The sequence below is a fragment of the Onychomys torridus genome, chromosome 16 (genome assembly GCF_903995425.1).
Source record: "Onychomys torridus chromosome 16, mOncTor1.1, whole genome shotgun sequence".
Taxonomy (NCBI): domain Eukaryota; kingdom Metazoa; phylum Chordata; class Mammalia; order Rodentia; family Cricetidae; genus Onychomys; species Onychomys torridus.
In genome coordinates, this window is record NC_050458.1 from 50,345,797 (window position 1) to 50,353,018 (window position 7,222).

General features: G+C 55.6%; 1 protein-coding gene across 3 annotated transcripts in view; it reads right to left on the minus strand.

Moving 5' to 3' along the window:
* Positions 1-7,222, minus strand: part of Wnt7b (Wnt family member 7B) — a 46,868-nt gene that overhangs the window by 29,622 nt on the left and 10,024 nt on the right. The window lies entirely within an intron of this gene.

The following is a 7,222-nucleotide window of genomic DNA, read 5'->3' on the forward strand; positions in this document are numbered from 1 at the left end:
ATTTTGTGTGTGAGGTCATCTCTAGCCTCCAGGCCTGAGGCTGGGGTCACTCTGGTCCTTCACTGGACACACATGGTGGACACACTCCTGGCTCCATCAGTCCCTCTGGGATCAGCAGGGCACAGTACCTACAGTGGGAACCTGAACCAGTGAGCGCTCACTGTGGCCTCCACGCCCACCCAAGGGGCCATCCTCAGGCTTCTCCTCCCTCCAATCTAGCCATGGTCCAAGAACCGAGGGAAAACAGTGTCAGTGACCCAGCCATGCATGTGGCCATGCATAGGGGGCAGACCCCTTCTTCAGCCAGGCCTCACCCTGGGGTCTCCTTCAAGTAGCCCCCCTTTCCAACGTCCTTGGAGAGCACCAGCTTATATTAAAAGGCTGGGGGGAGGGTGCTCCCTAGGATCAGGACTGAGGTAATCTTGTTCTTACTTGGTGTAAAGGACACTTACACTTCCTTCAAGAAGGAGGCCCTCCAAAGCCTGCCCCCACCAGGGGGCGGAGCAGGAATCTCTTCTAAATCCTCCATGCTGCTAGAGTTTTAAAGTGCTTGAGTCAGAAAAGACCTACTGTGTGCTAGCCTGAGCTCCAGGTCCACTTAATGTCCCTATATGAAAACATCAGGGGCCAAGTATGATACAAATTGTTATTCTTCTCCCCCAGAGGCCCAGAGAGGTTTGGCTTCCTGGGCTGGCAGGCAGGCAGGGAGTGAGGAATGCAGCCCACTGCGCCCCCCCCCCTCGTGCCTCAGTGGGTGAACGAATGAAGGATCTGAGAGGGAGGGATGAAGGCCTCCAACCAAGCGTCTCAGAGGCACTGACACACAGCAGAGGCCCCTCACAGGACAGCGACCTGGCCCGTGGCTCACATGCCAAGCTGAGTGAAATGTGGGGGGGGGGCACCCTCAGTATAGTGGGGCAGTTAATGGCTATAGGGGAGTTATGGGGTTCCCTCTCTTCATCCTGGGTAATAGATCAGTGAAGCCATGCCATTTACCTTGTCCCTTTCCACTGAAATGGCCAGAGAGAAATGGTGTCATGGCTAGCTGCAGAGATGACCAATGGAGCAGTCTCTCCCACCCAGAGGAAGCTTCTGGCCCCCTTCAAAATCCATGGATGTGTCCTAAGGTGGCCACAGAGCTGGGTTTCTCCACCCCAGTATTCCTTTTAAATCTCTACCCACAAGAACAAATGATAGCAAATACCCATAATAGCAGTGACCTCTGCAGGGCTCTTCTCTTTGGCCCAAGCCTTTTCCACACGGGACCAGGCTGCCCCCAGGCTGCTGGGCTGGGACAAACACACAGGAGGGAAGTCATGGGATCCAAAGACTGTTTAGAACCAGAACTGGAACTGAGCCCACCTTGACCTGGAGACACTCAGGGACCTGGCACTCCTCTCTGAGAAGTAGGTGCCTCTTAAGAGCTCCCCCAGGACAGGCCCCTTAGCCCTCCTGACTCTCCACCCTCACCTGCTCCAGCTCCTGGCCTAGCCTGGAGCCCTGTCTGCACTGCATGCAACCTGCTCCATCTCAGGGCCTGGCCCAGCCCTCCCAACCTCAGACACAGCCTCCCGAACAGCCGCCTTCTCGCTCCATCCTCCCTATCCTATGGTGCCAGCATTAGATCTCTCTCTTCTCCCCGCTGCTGTGCCCTGCTTTCAGATCTGCTCTCCCACCGCACACACACCTCCTCCAGCCCCCTTGGGATCCCTGCACTCAGTGTGTGACCCTAAGTCCCGTCCAAAGGCCATTTGCAGCAGGCTCTGCCTCTCGCCTGCTGCTGAGTCCCCAGGGCACGTATTCCCCACCTCTGCCAGGTAACTGACTAGTCTTAAAAGGGCACTGGGTTTGAAACACCCACTCCTCATGTTTTCCTGCTCCAGTCCTAACTCTGGAAGGTAGGGACAGGCTGGTCTAACTTCCCTCTGGGCCCCCCAGACTTGGCCCAGCCAGCTGCCCAGCTGCCCAGCTGCTCAGCAACTCCAACCCACGCTCCTGGCCCAGGGCACTTTGTAATTCTTCCTTCTTGGGCATCCTCCGGCAAAATATTTGAAGAATGTTCTAATTATCTATGATTGGCCAGGAAGGCGGGCCTGGGTCCACTCATCCAGGAAGTAACTCAGCAAATCCCCTGGAGGGTGGCGCTGAGCTCTCCCTCGGGTGGGCAGGTGTGTCCAGGGCTTTTCCAGCCACTGAGGGGCCCAAGGGCTCTTTCCAGACTCTGGAGCACAGAGGGGTACTCAGGCGGTGGCAGGTGGGGGGTACTGGTTGGGAGACAGGGCTAGAAGAACCTCAATGTTCTTGCTAGGTAAGTGGGGATAGGAATGTCTCCCCAGTGTAGACTAGCCTGAGCCCCCAGATCAGAGTGCCCCTGACACACAGACATTAGCTACACTCTGAATTAGATAAGACTGACCAAAGAGAGCTCACCCAGGCCAGAACTGAGCACAGCAGGTCCCCTTGGCAGGTCTTTAGAACAGAACTGGCTGGGTGGTGGTGGCGCACACCTTTAATCCCAGCACTCGGGAGGCAGAGCCAGGCGGATCTCTGTGAGTTCGAGGCCAGCCTGATCTACAAATCGAGTTCCAGGAAAGGTGCAAAGCTACACAGAGAAACCCTGTCTCGGGAGGGGGGGGGGGGGAGAGAACAGAACTGGTCAGAATGGAACCCAGCAGGTGCCAAGGTTGCTGCCTTCAGCCCCCTGTCCTCCCTCTGGTCCTCCTTCAGCCTTCCCTCTGCTGATAAGCCCAGCTCAGAATCACGGGCAGAGCGTGCAGCTCTAGAGCTGTGTTCTGTTTCTCCCCGTGTCCCTCCCCATCTCTCTCTCTGTCAGGGTCTCAGGTAGCCCAGGCTAATCTCAAAACCACTAAGTAGACAAGGACAACAACAAACTTCTGATCCTCCTGCTTAGACCTCGAAGTTCTGGGGGTGCAGGTGTGCACCACCTCAAAAGGAAAGTACCTGGACCCAGGTGAGGCCCTGGAGGGAGTGTCAGAGGGCAGGTCTAGCCTGGCCATCTAACTGGCCCTTTAGAATGCCCTGACACTGAGCCTGCGCCTATAAACAGAAAGCCAGTCACCCACCCAGTTCGGTTCCCACACTGTTCTAGCCATCTTCACGGTGGCTCCTCGTGGTGGACCTTGAAGCCCAAACTCACAGAGGGGGAAACAGACAGAAATAAAGCTAGAAGGGCCCTGAGGTAACTAGGAACTGGAAATGGCTGAGAGCAGGTACCTCTAGGGCTCTGCCTAGGAATTCAGCCACCCCAAAGCCCCTTCCCTAACCTGCCTGGGCCTCAGTTTCCCATATCAAAGGCTGAAGGCAGGTACCTCTAGGGCTCTGCTTGGGAATTCAGCCACCCCAAAGCCCCTTCCCTAACCTGCCTGGGCCTCAGTTTCCCATTTGAATATCAAAAGGCTGAGGTGAAAGTCAGGATACCTGAGGCTAGACCCTAAAGAGGGCTTCTGTGGCTGTGGGGACTAGGCTCCAGTCCTGCGCAATCTCTGAATCTTTCTGACCAAGCTGGGCCAAGCTGGGCCTCAGTCTACCCATCTGTCAGGAGGGTGTACACTCTGCCATGGTTGGGTCTGCTGTAGGTAGCCCTTCCCCTACAGCATGGGTCCCAACTTTCCAGGCCACTGCTCCCCTCAGCTGCTCCTGGTGTTCCCAGGCAAGAGAGCAGAGATTCTGCTGAAGGTTTTCCCACCCTTCTACATAGCTGGCATTCCATCCAGGCTTCCTGGGACCCCACCCTGGAGAGAAAGAAGGCAGTCTGGGAGAAAGCAGACAGTGAGCAGGAGGCCTGGGTAGGTTGGGGCTGATGGAGATGGGAAAGCCACAGCCTCAGAGTGGTACAGCGAGGCATGGGCAAAGGGGTCAAGGGGGGCTGATGGATTCACTGAGCCCTTACAGGGGTCATTTTAATTCCAATGACCTCCAGCTTCAGACATTTCAGGACCTCTCCTGGCACACAAGGCCCACCGTAACCTATTGGACCAAGTCTTTGCCCTGGGAAGGGCACCCTGCCCCTCCGACAGTCAAACAGGACTCCATACCCAGCTCACTGCCTCCACCTCCAGGAAGCCTGCCTGACCCTGCTTCACTGTCACTGCTGGCATGGCCATGTGTGCCAAGCCTGGCACAGGAGCTGAAGTGGCTTCTCTCTACTCTTACCCCTGGCTTTTCCCTTTGCTTCCCACAGTACAGGTGGAGATCGCCACATCCAGAGATGCCAGGGCCCCTGAGGCTGTGAGGCTGGTTGAAGCTCAGCTGGAGCTGAGACCCCCATCAGCCCAGCATAGCACTTACTATACAACCTATGTGATATGGGGTGCCCTGAAGGCATGGCTGGCCAAGATGCCAACCCGAGACCCAGCAACAGATGGACAGGTGGGTGTAAAAGGTGGGAGGGAGCTGGCAGGGCCCCACTGGCTGACTGCCAATTTGGGAGTCTGAACACTGGATGGCTGAACCAGCACTTCCTGGGACACTCTGAGAATATTCTGAGTTTTAAGTTTGGGGACCAAGTCCCACACACAGAGGATAGCAAGTCACCATCTGTCTATAGACCTCAAGGCAGGGCTGAGCTCTTACCTAGTATAAGGTGGGAGACAGAGCCTAGAGAGGATGGGGCCCACTGGCCACACAGCAGCCAGGGCAGTGTGAGCGTCAGCCAGGGACCAGACCCATCCTTGCTGTCTGCTGTCATCACAGCTGGGGCCCTGTCTGAGTCAGAAGCCCCCTGGGCACTGCTCCCTGATCCCTCACCTTATGGCTTTCTCCATGACCCAAATGGCCTCCCCAGCCAATTGCCTTAGAAATCGAACGCCCTGGGAAAGGAGCCACTCAAGCCTAGTGGCCAGCCTGGCAAGGAGTTTATTATTCCCATTTTCCAGAGGAGGCTCAAAGAAGGACAGTGTTTTGTCCAAGGCTGAAGAGCAGCTTGGCACAGATAAAGCCAAGTTGTTGCCTCTGCGTCCTTGATACCCTCCCACCAAAACTATGGTGAACCCGTTACTTCCCGCTACAGGAATCCCCACCTTGAGCCCCAGGGGAAGATGGGGCTCAGTTCTGCCTGTACACCCCGCCCCTGCACTGCTCTGTGAGGGGTCCAGAAAGAAACACTGACCTGTAAGCTGCCAAAGGGCAACACCGGCCTCTCAAACTATGCTGCTTTATAGGCAGGGCTATCAATCACACGAAAGGAGGACTTCCCTCCGGTGGACTCATTATCATGTACTCTACTGCAGACACACCAGGAAGGCAGTGCAGAACCTCAGGCAGGGGGCCAGGAGCCCCCCACCACAGGTACCACAGCCTGAAAGGAAGCTGTCCAGCCCTAAGACCTCCTGCTCCCGCTGCAGGAGGATAGCATAAAAATCTAAGCACTTTTTCCTCTGGCCATCCTGAAGGCTGTGTCCATAAGGTCCCTCAGGCCATGAATCTCTGTCCCAGAGCTCTGGCAAGGTAAAGAGAAGCTAGAATTGTCAGGCCCTGGCTAGTGATCTCTCCACACCACCTACCTGCCCAACCAGCTCTAGGCTCTCTCTATTCAGTCTTAGACCATGATGTATCTTAGCTCAGCCCATCAGAAGGTCACTCTGGGAGGCTGGCATGCTTAATCTGGTGTTCTACCCTGTGGCAGCACCACCGAAGGGAACACCAGCCCTGCTTGGTCTACAGGAAGGCCACACCAGCACTTTGGCCCACAGCAGCATATATGGTGGCTTAAATTCATCCCTCCCCCAAGAGCCAACCTGGTCTATAGTGACACACATGTCCCAGGAAAACAGAGATGATGGAGACAGCAGGAGGCAAGGGGGCAAGTCTGTTTCCGGGGAGGTGGGGTGGTCAGCGGCACTTGGAAAGTCCCAGCACTCCCTGCCAGAGGTGAAGTCACCCCCAGAAGACCTGAGTCCCCTCCCGGAAGGTGTTCAGCCAGCCCTCAGTTCCTGTTTCAACCTGTGTCCCCCAGGTTGGTAGGGATGACTTCTAATGCTTCTCAGGTCACCCTATACTGGAAGTCTTTCCTTGTTCACCCCTACTGAGGGTCAGGGTGCCTGCTGTAGGGCTCTGTGTGAACTCAGAGGAAGGTGGACTGGAGGGCTGAGATAAATTAAGGGCATGTGAAGAATCAACTGAATGGGCAGGGCTAGCTAGAGGGCGGCTCTAGAACCTCTCTCAGATGGGAAACCAAGATCTAGAGAAGCCAAGGGTGCCCCAAATCCAGGCCCAGCCACATCTGAGAGCATATCATCAAGCACATACTAAACCTACACACAGGTCCCAGGCTGGCTTGTTGGCCCTACTTTTCTTCCTGTTAAAGCTGGCCTCAGATTTGCTGGAGCAGAGCCAAGACAAGCAGGGACATCTCCACATCCTCTGGGAGCATCGCATCTCTGTCCCCAGGACTCAAGCAAAAGCTAGCCCCCAAGTTGTTGAGGAAGCCTTTGCTCAGGGACCAGCGACTCCTGGTCCACAGATCCTTGCAACCAACTTCTCTCGTTGGACTCTTCATAAAATGTAATGGACGTGAGAGAGGTAGCAGTGTTGGTTAGACGCTAGAGGCAGCATGGACAAACCTGGGTTCAAATCCAGCCTCAGGTGCCCGGACCTGAGACACACCTGGCCCTGACGGCCCCACCCTCACATCCCTATGCCAGAGGTAGCTTGGTTTAGCCCTGTGCCAGCAGCCTGGGAGCACAGAGACTCAAGAGCAGACTCCAGACAGGCTGTGCATGCCAGGACCACAGGACAGGTCCTTCTGGAAATGTGAACCCTGGGGCTTGTGTTCCCAGTCTGGAGTCAACAAGACAGCTGGTCCATTCTCACTCTGAAGACTATTGTTTGAGACAGGCCTCAGTATGAAACCTGGGCTGGCTTTAAACTCATGATCCTCCTGCCTCAGCCTTGTATGCCAGGATAACAGGTGTGCAACCCCAAAAGGACTTTTAAAATCTGTTTTACCCTCAACAGCCTGCTCCTGGGAGCAATCTGGAGTCCCACTTGTCTTCATCCTTCCAGGGACCAGGCCACATGTAGCAGCTTCACCTGGGTTTGGTGGCAGCCTTCTGAGCACAGAGAGATCAGGAAGCCCAATGGGAGAGGGTTCTGGAAGGTGATAGAGGTGCTTAAGTATCACCTGATAGGACTCCCAGGAATTCTGGCTTTTCTTCCACCTATGTGCTATGTGCATGCCTGGGTGATCACCATGGTTCCCAGC